The following is a 22,988-nucleotide window of genomic DNA, read 5'->3' as shown; positions in this document are numbered from 1 at the left end:
CTTCTCCCTTTGGCTTGGAAAAAGTCATGTTGTTTGACATATTTAGGAAAGAGGGGGTGTGATAAAATGGCAAAAAGACCAAACACCGAATCCATAAATAGTTTATTTTTAATGGTCAGAATTTTCAATGACTGAATTAAATTTTAATGGCAACCTACATTAATCTGTCTGATTAGGTCGGTTACGATCAATGACACCATACACTGGGTTAATTTCACTACATTTTCAAGCAGAATAATACTGTAATAATGCGCAACAAATTGTTCTAATTGAACTAGTGTGCGCTCCCTGTAGCTGGCTACTTTTCCCCATCTAGCTTAAAGCACAATATTCTTGTTAACGACACTGCAGCTATAAACGGCTACCGGTATATACTGTATATACAGTAGGTGTGTGTGTGTGTGTGTGTGTGTGTGTGTGTGTGTGTGTGTGTGTGTGTGTGTGTGTGTGTGTGTGGGTTTACTTTGAGAGAGAGATAAAGAGGGTGATAGAGTCTTCATTGCTTATTAATGTCCAACACTTCATCATTCATCTAGCCCAATTAAGTTTAATAATGGGATTACATTTGCACAAGGCAAACTTTCTTTATGTGCTGCTGCCCTGAACAAACTAGCGGTCTCTGCGTCTCAACATACGGGCACGGAATTATGCAACTAAACAATTACCATAAACCCCATAAGAATACATCTAACACATGAATTTAATGGAATACACAAATGTAAGCATAGTCAGATAAGATTAATCATAAAGAAAGGAAAAATAATAATAAAAAGACCTTTGATTAAAAAAAAAAGATTAATCATAAATAAGTCGGGAAGAAGAGCCTGTGTTGCACAAAACGTGCACAAAATAAAATCCTCGAAAAGGAGCCATTTTATCTACAAGGTCATTTTTGCTGACCCAGCACCATTTTATTGGACATTGGGATGGGCATGTATATATTTCTTATTTTCTTGCAGTGATAATATACGCCTTGAATGTATGCATTCATATAGTCTGTGATTGTTTTGCCAGCAGTCCTTCCAAGTTCCTGCATTTGGCAGATATAACTGTTTTGCTTTTAGCCTGAATTTTACTTCTTCATATTTGTTTAACATAATGCATTGCTTTTCATTCGTAAAGTAAATTCCTGCAGTGATTTTGTCCATGTTGTGATTGGTTGGTTATACTTATATATGGCCACAAACATCGCCCCTGAACATGCACATCAGATCCACAACAACTGATGCAGTCTTAATTGTAAACAGGTCAGGGACCTAGACACAATACACAATATAGAATGATGGTAAGTAATGATCAATGTTATCTAGCAGACTGGCATTGAGTCATTTCAAACTAAACAGAAAAGATGCCAAATTCACAGGATCTTCTAGGCCCATTATTATTAATCTACTATAACGACTAGATCAGTGGTTCTCAAAGTGGGTCCTTGAGGGATTCAGGGGGTCCCCAACCAGGAAAAATGTGTTAATAGCATCAAAATCAATTAATCACTTTAACCCGACTATAGAGTATAGGGATGGGACGATATGAAAATGTCACAACACGATTATTGTGACCAAAGGAAATCGTGATTTACGATATTATCGCGATGATCAAACTATATCCCCAACATCCATTATCTTGGGCAGAAACATTTCCCCCAAAATTGCAGATCTACAAGCTCACGATAAATGATAATATCGGCTTATCGTCCCATCCCTAATAGAGTACACCAGCTCTTTTAAAATAGCTGAACTACCAAGTTCAAAATGCAGCACAATGAGCAACGTGAGCTTGTAGATCTGCTATTTTTAAAGAAACTTTCAGATATCTATAAAAAATTTAAATCTAATATTTTAAAACATTTTAACAACACCAATCTTGTATGAGGGCCCCTGGCACATTTTTTTCTGATGGAGTCCTTGGCATGAAAAAGGTTTGAGAACCAGTGAACTAGACTATGTTAAAAAAAAAAAGCATTGGAATTCAAAGGATATATTATGTATAATTATTAGTATATTGCTATTAAGCAATTAAATGCATAATGGTTGATATTAATTTCACAAATATCAAAAGCATTGATTGCATTTGGTCATCTGGAAATGGCGCCTGTTGCTACAGTAATAACTTGTTACTGATTACTATGCAGTGTACTGTCATGTGTAATGAATAATTGCCCAGCCAAATTATGTAAAATTAAGGTGCAGTGTACTCCTACATTGGGAGCTTGTCTATGTTCCCTCTGCCCTACTTTTCCTTGTAGTCGGGGGGCGTTAGGGAGATAACATGGCCATTTTGCGCTATATTAGTCTAAAAGTGCCAAATTTTGCACAGATGTAGCCCAGGGCATGCTCTAATGATTTAGGTAGGGCGCCCGAGTCGGTGACCTTCGGGGTCGCCACAGTGGCCAAATCAAGTTGGGCTCCCATCGACTTTCTATACAGGAGGAAAATACCCAGAAAAAAATATTTTTTCCTGGGTATTTAAGTAGGATGTGAGGGGTCTAACTAGGGGTTTGTCATGATGCTGAATCCATTGCAAGCATTTGTTTTGCACAACAAACTTTCCTTGGGCTATAAATGGCCCCAGAAAACGATGGTTTAGTGATGAAGGTGATGAGTCATCACTTTTCACAGTTTTGTGGGTGTTTCTTGGGCCATTTATAGCCCAAGGAATGTTTTTTGTGCAAAACAAATGATTGCAATGGATTCAGCATCATGACAAACCCCTAGTTAGACCCTCACATCCTACTTAAAGAAGATATTTTTCTGGGTATTTTCCTCCTGTATAGAAAGTCGATGGGAGCCCAACTTGATTTGGCCGCTCGTGGCGACCCCGAAGGTCGCCGACTCGGGCGCCCTAGCTAAATCATTAGAGCATGCCCTGGGCTACATCTGTGCAACATTCGACGCTTTTAGACTAATATAGCGCAAAATATCCCTAACGCCCCTGACTATTGGCCCAATGTTCCCTCAACCTTAATCCCAAGCCTATTCCTAACCATTACTAAACATTGAGTTGAGGGAACATAGTATAGCTTTGAGCTCCCCAACAAATATATTGGCCTGAAAAGTTGGATATCATTCAATCAAATAAGTGTAATAATTTAAATAATAATTGTAAAAAAAAAACAGCTTAACTAATGTGTGATTTTTAATGTGTGATTTGTCAAAACCCTTGGCCGCTTAAAAAACATAACATGAGATGTCTTCAAAATGGGATTCTGGCTTTGTGCACTATCACACCTCTGTCTTCTTAGGTGAGGATTAATGTGCAACATTTACCACTTCAACTGTCTTAGGCGAGAGGTTGTATTTAACCATTTAACCTTTAACCCTTGTAACAACCCTAGCATCCCTATTCTGGAGGGAACATTAGCTGATAATAGCCAATCTATAAGCTCAGAGCGCCTTGCAACGTGACTTGATGTGAACTTATATAGATGGGCTATTTTCTGCAAAGAGATTTGGTCTAGAGTAGACTCAGAAAAAAAGCAGACCACAGTACAGAATCGACCACAGTCAAGTAAGTACCTTACTATGGCATCAAGTATAGCAGGTTTATAACTTTATATTACTCAGGCATTGACGCTAAGGCTTGCCCACCTGCCCCCGGCAGGTAAATAAAACTTTCGGGCAGGTGGAGTTTGTTTTCAGGTTGCCCGACCGGGCAAGTGCTAGTTTGGAAGGGGACACAACTATATAAAAACAATACAGCAGGAGATATCGGTCTAAACACCTGAACGTGGCCAAAGCGCTCTTCTGGTCTTTGGAATGTAAAGTAAAGCACTGTTTACCTATAATGTGCTTTTTTCACTGTAAAAAAATATAAAAATAGGTGTGATATGTGAAGTCATATTCAATCATAACTATGTAGGTATTTGGATAAAAATTGAGGTATGACATTTTTAAAGGTTAAATTGAACGGCAATTCAAATTTTACTTACTGGGCAATTTACTTTTCGGGCAAGTGGGCATGACCTTTGGGCAAGTAGATAATGACTTGTACTTGCCCGACGGGCAAGTGCCTCTCAGACCTTAGTCAAGTCAACCCCCTGTACATAATAGGGCCTACAAAGTCAGGTGCACAATAATAATTACGTTTTCAATTTTCAACTGACTGTGGTTCAATCAAACGTCATACTGTAGGATGTACCGATATTCCTTACAAAATCCCTAAGCATACTATGAAGTCACCTTTTCTATTGTTAAAGGGGTCATGCGAATTTGTGTGACAAATGGGCGGACAAATTAATTTCAAACTCAATCACTGTAGTGAATATTCCTATTCAATATTCAACATGGACAAACTAAACTCAGCATCAAGTCACATCATGGAAACACATCTGAAAACTGCTACCAAAAATCTATTGTAAACTCCTTGACTCCTGCCCCTCTAGTCAGAACATCTGTGGCAGTCAGCCATAGACCTTGTCAGTGCTGAATGCCATTGATAGCAGCCAACACATACTTTGATCTCATCTGTCAGTGTCTAGATGTCTACATAAAAGGTTGTCAAACATTGTCAAGTCAATGTGTCCCACAAATTGATAATACATATTAGGCAGCTAAACCCCATTTTAATTAACCACTGAGCAGTTTAAAAACACATAACGCATGAGGCCAAAATCAGCTTGTCTGACTCTGAACAAAACCAACGAGTTTCAAATCATGTACAGTCCAAAGTGACCTGACAGCAAGACAGCTAGCTACGCCGTTTAGATAACTAAATGGTCCTGAAAATAAAGATTGAGAGGGAAGGTGGAACTGGAGGTATATGGTGCAGAACTGAAGGTAGATGGTGCAGAAACCGTTACATATTAGCTCTACTGTACCATGATGACACAGCTGCTAAACCTGCTGCTTCTGTCAGCTATAATCGTGCACATTCATGACACCACAGAACACTAGCAAACGTTTACCTTTAGGGCTAAATAATCGAACACAGCAGGCAATGTCAAGAGATGAACCTGCCATGCATGGTTTGTTTCGAATCAAAACAGAAAATAGAAATAAACATGACTGACAACTAATGTTGACGTTAGCTATAGTTGGCTAACGTTAGCTAGCCAGTGGACCAGAAAAACAAAGTCAGCAATGGACTTGCAACGTTGCAAGGTACGTACAACACATGTAACATACATACAGTCCCGTTACATTCACGTTACATGTCCAAAAGCCTCATTTATACCATGTTATCCAGCTAAAACATGTTAGCATTGATAGCTTAGGCAGGGTAGCGTTAGCTAACAGCTAGCTAGCTTTAATTGGCATAAAAGCACCGCTTACCAGCAACTGTCTTCTTCTTGGCTTTAGGCTATTATTACCTTGACACGTACGCAACTGCACTTCATTTCACCAAAAGCTATATTATGTCTATAATACTCGTCGCTGTTTGTTTACAGTGAAAAGGGGACAGAAGCAGACAGACTGTCCCACCTCTCAGATCATCTCCTGCACCTTCTCTTCCACTGCAATGACTTCAGGAAGAAGGAGTGTTCCCTTGCCTTCACTCCTAGGCAACCCCGCCCCTCCACAACCCCCCTCGCATGGCCCCACTGCATAGATTGTGGGGCGATTGAAAAGATGTTCACGTCCCTTCTAACCCCCCTTGCAGGGCCCCAGGCGGGCCCCAGCACAGATTGTTGGTAGATGAAAAGACATGCTACAGCACCTACTGTGCTTTATTATAAACTAGCTCTTACCCGTTCAAAGATATGAGCTCCGAAATGATGTGCAGTGTGTGGGTTATGGGATGTGCACTGTGTGTGCACACAGTATATGAGGGATGGAAAGTAACTTTAACTGGTGCTTGCATGCTAATATGTAGGAGCATCAATGTAAGAAATACCCGTTCCATTTAACAGCTACAGAGATACTGTGTACCGATCTGCATGATTTTTGGACAACATCTGTAACAGGGCCAGAACCCCCCGCCCGCCCGCCCGCCTGCAGCCCTGCACACACACACACACACACACACACACACACACACACACACACACACACACACACACCCCCCCCCCGTGTGTGTGTGTGTGTGTGTGTGTGTGTGGGTTTGTGTGTGATTGTGCATGGCCTGAACAACAGCGCCCCTCCCTTAACATGTGTGGTCACAAAAGGTACTGTAGGCTAAATAGATATAGATACACCATAAAAATGCGAATATACAGTATATGATTTGTGAAAGTGACAAACGGGCTTCACAGTTATGTTAGGTGTGTTCAATGGTGATGCGATTTCAGATCAATTGCTCCAGCCACTGAGGAGAAACGCTGTTTCAGACAGACAGACAGACAGACAGACAGACAGACACTCACTCAGACAGACAGACAGACACTCACTCAGACATTCGCAAAATTATAGTATAGATATAAATACTACATTATACACTGACTGCAGCTGTATTCTTAAATGTAGGGCAAAAGGGCAACAATGACTAAGCTATCTCGGCTTGTTAATAGCCATATAGCTTCTTTTTGGCAAACTAAATAATAGGCTACTGTTCTCAGTTGGATTGTAGGTGGTAAAAGCATCTACAGTAAATGAATAAATACATTAGCCTTGCTCCAGACCATAGACCCCGCCCACTCGGTCTGATAATGCTATAAATAGGCCTACATATTATTTAGTGTACACAACCAGAAAGGTTCGCAGACTTCCACAGTTGAGAGCACATCTCATCTCCACAAGGGTGGATCCATAATTGGGTAAGGTCAGATAAGCCTATATATAGGTTTGATTGATTGATTGATTGATTGATTGATTGGTTGATTGATTGATTGATTGATTGAAGACTTTATTAGAAGTTTGCATAGGAAAAGGCACAGTTTCATGACGGTACAGTTCACTGGTACAAGGTCTACTAAAAGGAGATCCTAGAAAAGACTAAGCTTATTTCCATAGGAAACTATTGAAGTATCTCATTACTGTAGTCTGAACCACTGACCCTGATCTGGTCCCATGCCACGGCTAGTCTAATAACATTAGCCTACCAAACCTTACCCATTTTCATTTGGAATATTTCAAATGCGCTCCTCAGATCATTTTGGTAATGAGAAAAACATATTATTTTCCTTGAATCCTCAAGTTATTGCGACGGTAGGTAGCATCAAAACCTACGTCTCATGTCACGCTCCATATATGGCCATCCTTGTCCCTTTTATGCCCAATTTTGCCCATATTGAGATCCCTGATGTCATCAATATTAAGCCCATGTGACGCTCCATATATGGTCGTCCTTGTCCCTTTTATACCCATATGGAGATGATATCCCTGATGTCATCAATATTAAGCCAGGCCCAGCGGCACAAGGGTGCATGAGCAAAAATAGCAGATCTACAAGCTCAAAACGCGTCGCACTGCGATGTGTTTTGAGCTTGTAGATCGGCTATTTTTGTTGTATATATGCATTGTGGCCCTCTGGAGTGAGTGTGAAAATGTAGTGGCCCTCTCCATCATCAAAGTTGCCCACCCCTGCTATAGGTGCTTTCACCAGTGAAATCATTGAAATTGGTTATAGGGCCTTCTGCTTTTTTGGACATGTTTCCTGGCGCCGGCCCTGTATTAAGCCAATATCTTGTCCAATCCATATATGGACATATTGTGTCAATCTCATGCAGGGCCGGACTGGGACATAAATTCGGCCCTTGCATCTTGGCCCAGACCAGCCCACCACAACTGGCGTGAACAGGCCCACAGGCCCACTTATCGGCTCATCGGGCATATGCCTGGTACTAGGCCAGAAGCCCAGTCCATCCCAGATGGCTTAATATTGATATATCAGGGATCTCCTTAATTGGGAATGCATGAAAGGGACCCTTTCATGCATGCCCATTTATGGAGATCCCTGATTATATCAACTAGCCCTTACCCGTTCAAAGATATGAGCTCCGAAATGATGTGCAGTGTGTGGATTATGGGATGTGCACTGTGCACACAGTATATGAGGGATGGAAAGTAACTTTAACTGGTGCTTGCATGCTAATATGTAGGAGCATCAATGTAAGAAATACCCGTTCCATTTAACGGCTACAGAGATACTGTGTACCGATCTGCATGATTTTGGACAACATCTGTAACAGGGCCAGAACCGCCCCCCCCGCCCCCCCACCCCCCCCCCCCCCCCCCACGCCCGCCCGCCGCCTGCCCGCCTGCACACACACACACTCCCCCCCCCCCCCCCCCCCCCCCCCCCCCCCCCCGTGTGTGTGTGTGTGTGTGTGTGTGTGTGTTTGTGTGTGATTGTGCATGGCCTGAACAACAGCGCCCCTCCCTTAACATGTGTGGTCACAAAAGGTACTGTAGGCTAAATAGATATAGATACACCATAAAAATGCAATTATACAGCATACGATTTGTGAAAGTGACAAACGGGCTTCACAGTTATGTCAGGTGTGTTCATATGCTGATGGTGATGCGATTTCAGATCAATTGCTCCAGCCACTGAGGAGAAACGCGGTTTCAGACAGACACTCAGACAGACAGACAGACATTCGGAAAATTATATGTTAGATATATAATATAATTATATATATAAATCTCCTGCACCCCATGATGGGCATTCCCATGGGAATGCCCATATTTGGACATATTGCGTCTGATGGTAGGCTACAATCGATCTGAATCTGAGGGAGGGCGAGCTCCAAGAGCAGCGGAGGATCTGTGAAACATTGTTGAATGGACCTTGCTTTACAGCAGACAACAGCGTTCTCTGCTGGCCATGTGTGCACAATCCCTCAGAGACACTTCTGATCCACAAGTAATAACTAAATAAATTGTGGTTAGATTAGACTCTGCATGCAGATCAAGGGCTTTGTTATTGTAAATGTTCGATGGAATCTCAAAGTCAAGTTCATATAGAAACTTCAGTAGCAGGTGCTGTAAGTAATATTTTAGAATTGTACAGTACAGTAGTACAGTAATGTACTTAGTAAATGTACTTAGTTACCTTCCACCATTTCTCAAGTAGGCTATAATATCGAGGCTTGTAGCACACCTTTCCAGTCATGCGTAAAAGTGTAAGTAATGTATTATAGTAAGCAACCCTTGGGTTGGGGGTAGTGACATGCAGCTTATGGTCCAGCAGGCTGGGAATCAAACCAGGGATTTGCTCATTTTGCTGTCAGGCATTATTTAAAAGTTAGAACCCTATAACATTCGGCTATCGGTCACCCTGGTTTGCACTTCAACTGTAATTTTGCATTCATGCAGCATACAAAAGGCCAATTGTGTTGCAGCGTCATTTATTTATTACATATTTATTTGTGGTTAAAGGAAGCAAACAGTAAAATAAACATACACTCACATCTAGTGTTATTACCTTCATCTGTGTTACCTGCATAGATATTATGCAGCCCAAGAATGCCGTCCGTGGATCTCCACTTCCCGCAAACAAACAAAAAACATTTCAATTGGACATAATCTGACATTTCTGGTGCACATTAATCTTACCTGCCTGATCTATTACTGCCAGCAGTATAATTTAATGTACATTGAAATAAAAACATGGCATGCCAGTGTTGAGCAAAATTATCTTTCTGCTTTTCTTTTAATTGTCATTCAGCTCTACACACCTTGGGGTCATATGAGACACGCACACACCAACCATGTTTGAGACTGAATGGACAGACGCTTTCCAAGTTACACCCATGATGACAGAGTGACTGTTTGACAGTTTGACAGACAGACAGTTTCTGTAGATAGAATTCAGGGAATTTAAACATGAAAAATAACATATTATTACTAATAAACTATTATTACTAATAGAGTAATAACGATCACTATAACACAATGAGCCCTTCCAGATTATACGTAATAGCCTATATAATACTATTATTATAATGTTCTACAGATTAGAAGCATCTTGTCACCTAATTATTCAAAACATCACCTGTAAACAATCCCATTTTTATCAAATAAAATGACATATCCATATCTATTAAATAATGGATTATTTCTATCAAGAAACTCCCCAATATGTCCCATAATATTTCCCACATTAGAGCATTCTGCGCCAGCCAGGCACCACAGACACATTGCTGCCTTAACTTTCAGTGGACGGCAGGAGTTGATATTTCACCCCTGTCTTCCGGCCTTTGTAAATGGCCACTGCACAGACCATGGCAACGGCAGTAAGAAGACATCCAGCGATGAAGACCAGGTTCATGTTCAGGCTGGTAGCTGAAGAAATGATCACCCCCCCACAACACACACACAAACGCGTACACACGCACACACGCACGCGCGCGCGCACACACACACACACACACACACACACAGCACACACACACACACACACACACACACACACACACACACACACACACACACACACACACACACACACACACACACACACACACACTTAATAATGTATTTATGTCCACATACAGATACAATACAAGGACACACATATTATAAGCTGCTGTAAAAACTGTGCCACCTTTAAAACTGCACTCAAAACCCACCTTTTCAGACTTGCATTCCCAACCTAATTCAACTCCCCCTTTTACTTTTTAACATTTTAGTTTTGCTTAGTTTTTTAACCCGTTTAACTAGTTATTTTCCAAAGAAAGTTTTTATTTATTTGTTTTGTTTTGTAAAGTTACTTGAGTATTTAAAAAAAATGCTTGTTGTATTATTATTATTATTATTATTATTCACAGACTTGAGAAAGGTTTGAGTTACCTGTGCTCTCAGGTGACCTTCGCAGGCGCAAGGGACCCTGGGAAATGTAGTGCCTTGCAGTTTGAATGACAGCCTCCCTCTTCTTTCTAGACTGAGTGGAGTTGATGCATCCCTGGGAGCATCTGGTGTTGGGGTTCCCAGCTTCACACAGGATAACGGAACAGCTGATGTACACCTGAAATCAGTGATAACAAGTGGCATTGTTATCAGTGATAATATAACACTTTAAACCAGGGGTCTTCAACATTTTCAGGCCAAGGACCCCTTAGTTGAGAGAGAGATGAAGCAGGCCAGGGACCCCCACCACCTTATTTCATATACAGTAGTTTGACAGCACACTCGTCAGTGTATTTTGGGTTCATGTCAATTTGTGTTTTCAGATATTTAACCACTTGAACCCTCAATACTAAATAATAAACTCGACCTTTCACTCTGTACTTAGTCTGCTCTTTCCCCCCTCTACATCAAAGCTCTTTGGCAAAAATAGCCGATCTACAAGCTCACAACGCCTTGCAGCGTGAGGCGTTCTCAGAATATGCGTTCTCAGAATATGGATGCTAGAGTTCAAGTGGTTAATATAAAAAAGGAGAAAACAAAGTTTCTATCACTCAAAGATTTGGAGGACCCCTTGTAGTAACTCTGAGGACCCCCTAGGGGTCCCGGACCCCCTGTTGAAGACCCCGGCTTTAAACCTTCTTAGATTTATTTGTGGGAATAAAAGTTTCATCATTTAATTATTTAACTAATCAGTGATTGATAACACAGCGAGTGGTATTTCTTGTTGGCCCCCGAAAAGGAATTGACACCATGCTATAGATAAATATTTACCTGATCATGCAATCCTATGAATTTGAAGGCCTCCATTGAGAATTGGAAATGTTTCTCATGGCGTGGGGAAAGAACTTCAACAGTGCGGTCCACGGCACACCTGGTTGAAACCAAAAACAAATCACCTTCAATACACCTGGTTGAAAACTTAAACAAAGTGCCCAGTACACCTGACCAAAAAAAACGAAACACTGAGACATAGATTACGTGATAACATTTCAAGGTGGGGATTTATCATTCATTATGAGTTCATAACAAATGAAAAGAATCAAATTAAATGAACTTAACTTTCAATTTAGAATACACAATATTTGTGGCATAGCATTAAATAATAGTTAAATCATATGAAATGCATTGATTATATACAGTAGTCAATATTGTATGAATGCCAACAATGATATAAATAAAAAAAAGAGAAGTCAGTGTATAGGCCTATGTGTTTTGTGGGAATACATTTTATGACAATATGAGTGTATAATGATTCTGTTATATATTCCCCCAATGTACAGATAGCTAGTAACTCAAATACCACTATTAATACCAAAATAACCTACTCACTCACCCATGTTCTATGATGGAGTAGGTTGACCGGTAGTTGGGGTTATCATATGGTGCAGCTCTGCAGGATTCCACAAACAGTTCGGTGTTGTTGACTGACGATGAGGCCTCTATCTGCATGTAAATCTTGTCCCCTACGTCGTACTCCAGTGGGTAGGAGCGTGGATCCATCATTGAGGTGAAGCGCTGGCTGTGGAAGAACTCAAACTGGTAGGTGAAGGTACCGAAGCCTTTCTCTTCGACTGTGACATTGCTTCTGTGTGCAGTGAAACTCAGGGTCACGTTGCCAGTCTTGGGATACTGGCAGGAAAACTCCACCTCCAACAGGTGCTTGCGAGTGATGATGTCACTGACGTCGTCCACAGTGGTGATTGCATTTTTGAAGATGAGGTTGTTGTCGTCCTCCTGAATAGAAACGTTAAGACTTAGTCTAACTAGTAGTAGTGACAAGTTGACAGTCTGTGCAGTCTGTTTACATAAGTTCGTTATTTATATGTCATATTTCGTTTGATATGAATAGTTATGCATGTGGCATAACTACAGGCACTGTGCTAGAACAATAATACACAATTCTAGACACTCTGTAGTACCACAGTCCACAGTTATTACAGATGTATAATGTATACCAATCTTACCTCGATCTGAGTACCACAGCCACTGAGGGGGACTACTGCAATGATATGAGTACTGTTTTGTTGCCTGTCCAGACTGCAGGCTACGTTGCTTGCTTCATTAAGTCGTAGATGACCTATGAGTCCCTTGACTGAGGATTTGTCCACCTCTACTGTCATGGCTGTTTCATTACAAATCACATTGGCTTTCACTGAAATAAGAGGTTTCGAGAAGATAGTCAATATGTTAGTATAACCCAGTTATTTGAAGACTGAACATTGGTTGAATATGGATTGCAGTTTTTTTTTTACATCAGCTTATTAAATAGATGTAACAGAAATATAGTGTTATTATGCATGCAGGTCTCATGGTCAAAAACTAGTTTGAAATAAAGAAAAATTGTCACGGGGCACAAGAGCAGCAACAGATCTGACTAATAAAAAGAAATACATTTCTTTATTTTTGTTCAGTTGTCCCTTCTAAATGTACTGTATGCTGTCTTAAACATATGTTTTTCTATTGGTTTGTAGGAACATACTCACCTTGTTCCAGTCCCACCTGCACAACAACACACCGCATCTCAGACTGATAGATGGAAGACCTGAAATGAGTGACAAATGACAAAGTCTTCGATTTCTGCCATTGCACTGAAGTAACTTGATATACTGTACTCTGTAGATGGATGTTAAAATTGGTCCTCAAAAACAGGGGTCTTTAACTTGTTTTACATTAATCACTTAAATCCTATACGTATATTTTGCTTTGTTGTACATCAAAAGTGAAAATAGACAATCTACAAGTTCTAACTTAATGTGTGTGTAGATCTGTAAGATTCACCCAATTCGCTTGTCTATTTTCAAACATTTTGACATGCCCAGAAGGTTAAAATTAAGGGTTTCGACAAAATGTTTAGTTTTTCATTTGAAACATGACATTGTGTTCTCTAAGGGAGTTGGGGCATTAATTGTGTAGAGATTTGAAACAAAAATTTACTTGACACTAGATGGCACTGCCTACTTGCTCTAGTGAATGGACTACAACAGTTTGAGTTTTCTTTTTCAAGGGTTACAAGGACATTTGTGTCCCAACCTTGATGCCAGAATGTCAATGTTTTAAAGGAATGCATTTGAGGCTTACCCATGTGATGCCTCAACAACAAAGCAAATGGGAAAGTATTGTCCCAAGTCATCAGGAACAGGAGTCCATCTGATGACAAACTCGTCACGTGTGGTCCTGTGCTTAGTGACATTCAACGGTCCACTGAAGACCATATCATAAACTCTGTATAAAACAATTGAACAGATTTAATCTTGCATGCTTAAATGGGGTACATTCTTGTCAATAACACACTGTTTTTTCCCCCTTTTGCCTTACGTGGAGTGCGTGGCTTGAGCTTTGACTCTGATCTCTGTCTCTTTGTTGACTTCAGCTTGGAGTTGCTCTCCATTCCTGGGTGTTGGATGCAGGAGCCTTGGTAAATATTCTCCCTCTACACATGATGGAGCTGATGGATCCACTGCAATTCAAATGTAGATCATTGTTACCCTCAAGAGCAATATGATAGCTATTACTGATGAGGGACAAATGTATTTACTTTCAGTTTACATGCCACCTTACTTGGCAACAATACACCTTAAAGTAGTACAAATACAATGTACCATTTGACATTTAATCATGTCAGCATGAGGATGCACTGTGCTTTCCCAATTTCATATGTAGAGCTTCTGGCTTTTGTGAATTTGACTGGTGACTGGACAGAGGCTATAGGCACCCTATTGTATTGATGTATGACTCCCATATGAGCAAAGTAGCCCGATCGCACTGATCAACATATATCACATTGACATGCCAAATGCGGACACATACAGTACATGCTGTAGCTGTTCCTATCTGGTGCATCCAACACCAATGGTTTAATATTGGCAGGCATTCAATTGCTGTTCTTCACAGTGTTATACTGTTAAACATCAACCATTACTATCATGCATAATAGCATATATTAACTTACCAAGAAAAGAGAAATGTAAAGGAAGTTTGCTGAGAGGAGACGTGGAGTTGTACAGAGGATCTGGGGTGGTAGGCCCTCTGGTGGTAGGCCCTCTGGTGGTAGGCCCTCTGGTGGTTGTCCCGGGCCGGGCCCACCAGGGAACATATGTGGTGGTTGTAGCTCTGGTTGTGCTGGTGGGGGGTGTAGTGGTTGGACCAGTGGTTTGTCCCCACCACCACCAAGGGTTCCCGGTAGTTGGAGGGGGTGAGGTGGTCGTTGTTGGAGGCCTCCAATTCCACCAAGGGTTTCCAGTAGTTGGAGGTGGGGTGGTCGTTGTTGGAGGTGTTGCAGAGGTTGGCCTCCACCACCAAGGGTTCCCACCAGTAGTTGGAGGTGGCGCACTGGGCCTCCACCACCAAGGGTTCCCACCAGTAGTTGGAGGTGGAGCAGTGGTTTGCCTCCACCACCAAGGGCTCCCAGTAGTTGGAGGTGGAGCAGTGGGCCTCCACCACCAAGGGTTCCCACCAGTAGTTGGAGGTGGCGCACTGGGCCGCCACCACCAAGGGTTCCCACCAGTAGTTGGAGGTGGTGCACTGGTTGTCTGCCAGTTGGAATATCCAGGGGTTGTTGAAGGCTGCCACCACCTGGGGTAGACAATAGCGGTGGTATAGGACTGGTGGGAACGCCTGCGTCTCCCTGCCCTTCGCTGCAGCGGAGACCTGCTGGACTGAGATCCATCCGTGTAGGCAAGAGTAATGTGACGTCTCGGGAAATCCTCTACCACCAACTCAAAACTACGGACACCAGTGTTAGGCGATGAAGAGGTGCCATAGTGCAATGTAGGCGATGAAGAGGTGCCATAGTGCAATGTGCAAGAACCCTAAAATGAGTTGACATTTGTAAACGTTTTAGATTTCTGTTCATGACGAGTGGTAAGAGAAGATCCTGTTTTATCACTTGGTTATCTTGATTGCCTGTGTACTGTACTGTACGGTACTGTACAGCAGTGGTTCTTAACGTGGGATCTAAAGGGGTCCTGTTGAATGATTGATACTTCGGAACCAAATGGACCCTTATGGGTACAAAAAAGGATTACATTGATACAAAAGGTTAAGAATAACATTTTCAACTATCATTTCACTGCCGGCGGCGGAACCTTATTAGAGTCAGTGATAAATAAACCCGCTATTCATTGCTGTACAGTCACTGCAGTAGACCTAATCTTCATCTCTTCTTCACCCCTCTTCATTTATTTTACATCGTCTGACTGACCTGACCTCTTACTTATTCCCCTATTTGATACTTATTTCAGTTGTTTCTCAGTTTATCTTTCACTTTTTCAGCCAAAAGCATTTTTTTACCTGCACTTTCATGATTTAGTTATTTTACGTAGTGCATCAACCCTTGTAAATATACCCCTACTGGCCCAGTTTCTTGTGGTTGCTATAACCATCGTGTTTTCTGTATACCCAGCAAATAATTGTTGGGTTCAGTGAACTGCAACTATATTGTTACAGAAAATGTTTACCCTTCACAGGTAAACATTTTCAAATTTTCTCTGATGAATTACCCCAACTTCCAGCAGCTGTCACTGTCACTGGCGTGGCGATGATTTAAAAATGTGTTAGTAGACACATAAAAATAGATTTCTTGGTAAGGAATTTGTTCCAGATTTGGCAGATATCTGATCAAATTCCTTGACTATAATGGGAGGACAAATAAGTAGGAGAGCTACTAAACTCTCTATGGTTGGTACATCTGAGTATGAAATAGAAATGTCTCAACCTACCTGATCCAGGTGAAAGCCTGTGTGTTGAGTACAGTGCCCACACTCGACACCACGGGCAGTACCATATCTGCATCGAACCTGGTCACCATCAGGGTCAAAGGTCATCAGATTGTATGACCTTGGGCAGTTAACAGGAACCCTGTACACAAACATTAAGAAGGACTGAGTAGTAGGCTATTCTGATAAATCTAATGACAGCATCTTTACAGTTCTTGGCTGCAGGGGAATAATGCAAATTATCAATGAGGTGTATTTTAAAAACGCTTTCAGTACACTCTGTAAATACAAAGTGTAAAAACATTAAAATGGCTTTCACACACTGAAATGATGGTGTCACAAAAGTGTGCACACCTTATTTTCAGCAGCTGGGGGAAAAAAAAGAAAGATAAAGAAATCCAATACATTATTTGGATTTGCTCAGCATGCCTCTGCTTTTGGTCTACCCTAATCCTAAACTAGGCTTCAGTTATTTGGTAGTCAAAAGTTGTCAATATTCTTCTGACAACTATGAATATATCCAAATTAACAATATTGATTTAAGATTATTACCAGAGGTTAGTGTAGACAGCAGTAGACTCATCACAGGAATGACAGAATGGTAATGTTCGACATAGGGTGTATAGTTAGTAACCTTACCTCAGGAATGATAGAATGGTAATGTTCGACATAGGGTGTATAGTTAGTAACCTTACCTCAGGAATGATAGAATGGTAATGTCTGGAGAGCTGTTTGGTTTCCCAGTATCAGACCTTGTTCCCAAATCCACTTGAGTCAGTAGTGACCATGATGCGTGGTGAATCCAACAGCAGCTGGCATACCTGGTATATGGAAACCATAAGGGAAATGATAATGCACACTCTGCAAACGTATTAGACCAATGAAGGACAATAATGAGAGGAATAAAGAAAATACTTAATTTGAGTAAAATAACGCACCTTATTTGAAAAGGTTTGTTACTTGGGACATTTGTTGTTATCACCGTTTCTCTTTCAGTCCACCTGCGACTACGGCTTACTGCATTAGTTCCACTGTCGATTCTGCCTCTATGAGTAACTGATGAGTTACCACAGTTACCACGGAAACAACGATTGTAAGGAGAGGAATAATGACTTCCATCAAATGTTACTCTGTAGCGATTCACCACCTGTGGAAGAAAATCCGAAGGTCATAGGTATTCTCAAATAGAAGCTTTTAATCCCTATCCGATTAGATCAGATTTGGAATTTGGGTAGTTCAAAATCAAAAAACAGGATTGGGATAGCTTTAATATTCTATCATATCAGAAAATCAAATCCAAGCATTGTTTGTTTGTGTGTGTGTTGTTCGGTCGTAAGAGTCCTTATGATTCATTTCTGAAATCTGTGAAAATGTGACAGAGACATAAGTAAAAATAATAATAATGTTCGTCCTACTCCAGCATTTATTATTCATTGTGATTTCATATAATCAACTGTACTCAGAAGGTGAATCAAAAACAGGACAAATAAATTATAATATAGAAATAGAAAACGATGACAAAAGACACAAGAGAAGAAATTGATATATTGTGGTAAATAGTGTCAATAATAGAGATAAAGATAAACCACTAGGTCATTGCTATAGTTGGAACATACATACTTACAGTATTCTATAATTATATAGCACTTTTCTATATACTCAAAGTCGCTTTACATGGAACAAAAATAAATAATAATAATAAAAATACTTATTCTTAGTAATTGATGCATGAAGCATCATCTGTCTATACCCAGCAGCTGTTATGTGGAATGGACTTCCTAAAAGTCTTAAATCCATAGTCTCAAAGGCCCTATTTGCAGAGATATATCACTTTTATGTATTGTTGTTGTTGTTGTGTATCAAACCATCTTTGAAAGGACCACAATGGAAATAAGCCTGCAGGCTTTCTTGTGTTCATCCTTTTGGATATGCATGTGTTTCCACTTTCCATACACTAATATGACAATAAAGAAGTCAATCATTCAATCATCCAGACAAGCAGAACCATTCAGGTTAATATTAGCTCTAGAACACTGCCTGAATTAGCAACCAATTAGTAGTCATGTTAAAATGCTCCCTCACCCTGAACGTCCCATCTGGGTTTCGTCCCCTGGCAGTGAAGGTATTGCTGCCGCCGTAGAAGTGTGATGCACTGGCCAGTGATGCCATCAGGGCCAGCAACACCAGTGTGGTGGAAGCCATGGTGCCTGAATCACAACTTCCAGAATGCAGATGCTATATTTATACCCTCTGACTAAATCAACCGTAACATACTTTCAGTTTAAACAAAAGAGACCTAACATGCTTCTACAGTTGAATATTTCCTTATTTTTTTTTATAATTGCCATGCAGGCATACCTAATGTGTTGACCTGCTTGCAATTTGTAAAACTGGTTTGTTCAGAGACTATCGGTAACAGCATCTTGTTTGCAGGAAAGGATTCCGAGTCCGGGACCTGAGAGTCATAAGTCACAAGAGTCCATCTTGTATCCAATTATGTTTCACAAGCAGAACATTGAGAATTATTTCACAACTTGGATGAAGTTAGTTCCTTGCATTGTGCATTTCAGTACATTAAATTGATTATTTTGTGTCTTTGCTCAGTCTTTGCTAAATTTTAGCCTTTTAAATCTTTTTTAATGAAGTTGTTTATTTTGTTTAGTTTTGTAAAGCGATTTTGGGGGCCATGGAAAGCGCCATATACCTCAACATGACGAGTGATGAGCTTCCCTTCACCTTTATTAGACAACAGTTCCCTTTCAGATTAGCATTCTCTGTTACCAATAAAGGTCAGGGCCAACTCTACACAGCTTCTTGGGGAAAGAGGGCGAGCAACGTCAAAGTATTCATTGAGGTTAATGACGAGGGAACAACTGACAACATTGTTTATAGGCTCCTTTAATTACATACATTGTACCTGATCATTCAAGCAATACGGTATATTTTCCGACAGTTCCACACAGAAATTCACAGTAGCCTACTCTCCTTTGAAACAGAGTGCCTCTGCTTAATACTGTATGTTTCTCCGACAGTGTGCAAGGACAGATCTCCATATATGGCCATATCAGTTGGATCACTGCTGCAACGTAGCCCGGCTCGTAGGCCACGTCGAATTAATCAGTTGAATTAATCAGAAATTGATGTGTGGTAAATGTAGTGCAGGTTCTTGAATGATGCAAACCAAAGACTAACTAAAGGAAACCAAACACTGCTGCCATCAGGGAGAGAGAGACTGAGGGGTGAGCTATAGACACCCTAAATTGCCCAGCTTGCAGACCTGTGGGAAGACCTCTGTTTTTCAAATGGGGGTAGGCCTACAACAGGGGGTACTTGAGAGATGGAAATTGATAAAAAGGAAAATGGAAACATTGGTTTTACTGATATGTTTAATGATAAAACTTGACAAAGTATGTGAACGTGCTGCTGTAAAGCTTTAAACCAAATTAAGTACGAATTTTGACTAGCAACTGTTATTGAATAGAAAATAATTAGTTACTTACTTTTATTTTCAACATATTTACATAAAACGTGATCTTTTGAGATGTCAGCATATTTCAATCAAAATGTTGTCGATTAAAGAAGGTACAATCAGGAAAAGGGGGTACTGAAGCCCCAAAAGTTTGAGAACCACTACTATAGACCACAGTGGTTGTGCCACACATTTCTGCTCACACTAAATTATAATTGGGGACATTTGGGGTTAGACTAAGTATTATCATGTGGTATAATATGCTCAAGAACGGCACTCCTTGGTTCTCCCCTTACCGAAAATCACACCATCCTGAACATTTCAATCAGATATAATCTGATTCCATTCAATAGCAAAGCTGGCAATGGCGTGCCATAGAGTCCAAGGTCAGTGACATTTCTGGTGCACATGAATCGTTTCTGCTTGATGAACTATAGCCGGCAGTACAGGAAATAGGCTTCAAAGAAAGAAAAAAAACAAAACATGGCACGCCAGTGAATAACAGTAACAACATCGTCTGTGGGAAGTCTGCTCATGTGTGACAGAACATACACGGGACAATAGGTTTCAAACTTCTACGATCAAGAGGAATGTTTCCATTATCACAGAGTAATGATCTGCATCTATCTACTTTCTGTTCACATGTATGGCTTGGTTTGGTTATGGTGCAAAGGCTCATGTGTCGTATTTCATTGGTCCCTCTGCCAATACAATTTCAGATTATGTTTTATATTTTTTGAAATATTTCACAAACATTTTATAGTGGAGGTTAATGGGGCTCTGAATCGGGATGAAACCGTCCACATTCTGCGTCTTGGAGTTAGTTCAAAATAGTCTTTGCACTTTTGCACTTGGGGTCCATACATCTACGTTCAGATTTAAAATACAGAGTGCTTGGCCGCCATGGCCACGGATGTTACAATTATGTAACATACCTGTATATTCTGTTACTGTATTGTTCAATAAAAAGCATTTTAATCCGTGGCCATTTTCTCTGTATGCTTTCAACTCATCGGTTGGGAGGTAGGCTACAGTATTGCACTCTGATACATTACAACTCTATGAGAAAATGGCTTATGGTGCCTTTTTGGTTTCACATCACATATTGGTCATTTTGTGGTATCTAATCACAGCTGTCTGTCTTTACAAAGTAGCCTAGTTCCTAAATCTGAAAGATTAAAGGGATAGTTCATTATCTATCTAAAAATTAGCCAAATCTATGTCCCTCTGTCTGTCTGTGTTTATGTCATCAATGGGAAAACCCTTGAAAAAACACACAGTGACCTCATCAATGGGGTGATGACGTCACCATCATCACCATCAACAGCCAATGAGAGACCAGCATTCTTGGTGACGTCACCATCAACAAGTCGGCCTGACATAGATTACACAGGGCGCGCTCTGCTGGCAAACAAGTAGGCCATATACGGGACATACCGGTACATAAATTAGTCAAATCTATCTATGTCTGTGTGTGTCTGTGTGTCTGTGTTTATGCCCATAGCCAATCAGAGAGGGGAAAAGGGTGACGTCATAATATCGAGGCATAAGGACCACGAGAGGGGCCGTCTATACTATAACCCTAGTCAATCAGACGGGCATGAAGGGGCATATGTCCAAGCATCTTGAGGATTGGTGGATTGGTGAGCTTCACATGAAATTTCAGCCAACCATGGCCGATCTCCATGATTGGTCAAGTTTCATGTGACGTCATATCTTACTATAAAACTGGAAGAGCAGACGCGAACCTCTATATTATAATTACTAGAGGCATGCACAGCCTTGATATTATGATGTCACCCTTTGCCCCTCTCTGATTGGCTAGAGGCATACACACGGCCCTTATACAGAACAGGTATATGCCTTGATATTATGACATCACCCTTTGCCCCTCTCCCATTGGCGGTTGCAGTCCCAAATACATAGGCTACTAGTAGTGTTTGTTATAGCCCAAGTTGATGATGCTTTTTTCCAAGCACTTTGTGCCATTACTTTGCCCGTGGGCAATCGGCGTTGGCTACCGATATAAAATGGAGCTTGAACAACGAATATTCTCAGGAGGGAAAAGGCCACACAAGGTAACACTATCATCTGATAATAACTAATCTGATCATCTCCTCTCCACCTTGAGTCATCGTCTGATTTAAATCTCATCTAATAACTCCTCCCCCCGCTCACCTAACACCAATCCAAAGCTACATACACCCTAGACTCTAGAGCTACGTAACACTGAACTTGCGTGCAAACAAAGAGATGCTCAAAAGCCATAAACAAAACTGAAAACCTTCATGCTAATACTTCGCTTGTGGCTTTGGGCGACATAAACCAGGCATCCTTGAGCAAAGTTACGCCAAAAATGTACCAACACGTTACAGCGAAAACCTGGGTGACAGCAACACATTAGATTAGACCATGCACTGCAACACATCAATGAAAAGTCACTACTGCGACCAGCTTTTGGTGCTCATTCCTTAAGTGTTTCTCATGCCTGTCTATAGACAGAAGATCAAACAGACACCACCATTGATTAAAACAGTTAGATAGATAGATAGATAGATAGATACCTTTATTATCCCAAGGGGGAAATTCAGTTGTCCAGTTGTAGCATAGCAGTATACAGTATTTACAAAGTTACAGAGAAGTAAGACAAAAGATAGATAAGAGTAAAAGAAAAAAAAAGAGCAGTACAGTACCAATAAAGAAAAGGTGCATCAATAGAGGGGGCGAATAATATATAAGTATATATACATAAAGTGACTTACAAAAAGAGACCGTAACAGTCTGCTAGTTAGTGCAACAAGTATCTCACTGACATTGTTAAACAAAGCAGAATACTCAGAAACTACCAACACAACCTAATAGTGCAAAGTCAAAAATCAGTGCGAAAAAACTAACAAAAAAAGCAGCTCAGAGAAGAAGAAAAACTAGGGAGCGTGTCACCGCAAGACGCACATGAGCACTCTCCCTGGAAGGTCCTCTAGGGGTCAAAGTCAATACAGCAATATAGTTCCGTCAGTCTTAAGAAGGAAGTCCTTTTCACTCGTCCGTTATGTGTCTCGTTGTGCAGCTTAAGGGCGG

The 22,988-nt window shown here is 40.8% G+C and overlaps 1 protein-coding gene across 10 annotated transcripts in view; it reads right to left on the bottom strand.

Annotated features, from left to right (window-relative positions):
• herc1 (HECT and RLD domain containing E3 ubiquitin protein ligase family member 1) overlaps nucleotides 1-5,444 on the bottom strand; it is a 105,030-nt gene extending 99,586 nt beyond the window's left edge. For all 10 annotated transcript variants that reach the window (XM_080729817.1, XM_080729819.1, XM_080729825.1 and 7 more), the window contains exon 1: nucleotides 5,271-5,444. The gene's annotated coding sequence lies outside the window, so the exon portion shown is untranslated. The remainder of the gene's footprint in view (nucleotides 1-5,270) is intronic.
• Between the last annotated feature and the right edge of the window lie 17,544 nt (nucleotides 5,445-22,988).

Source organism: Nannobrachium achirus (genome assembly GCF_963921795.1).
Source record: "Nannobrachium achirus genome assembly, chromosome: 7".
Taxonomy (NCBI): Eukaryota; Metazoa; Chordata; class Actinopteri; order Myctophiformes; family Myctophidae; genus Nannobrachium; species Nannobrachium achirus.
This window is presented reverse-complemented; position numbering and strand designations above follow the sequence as displayed.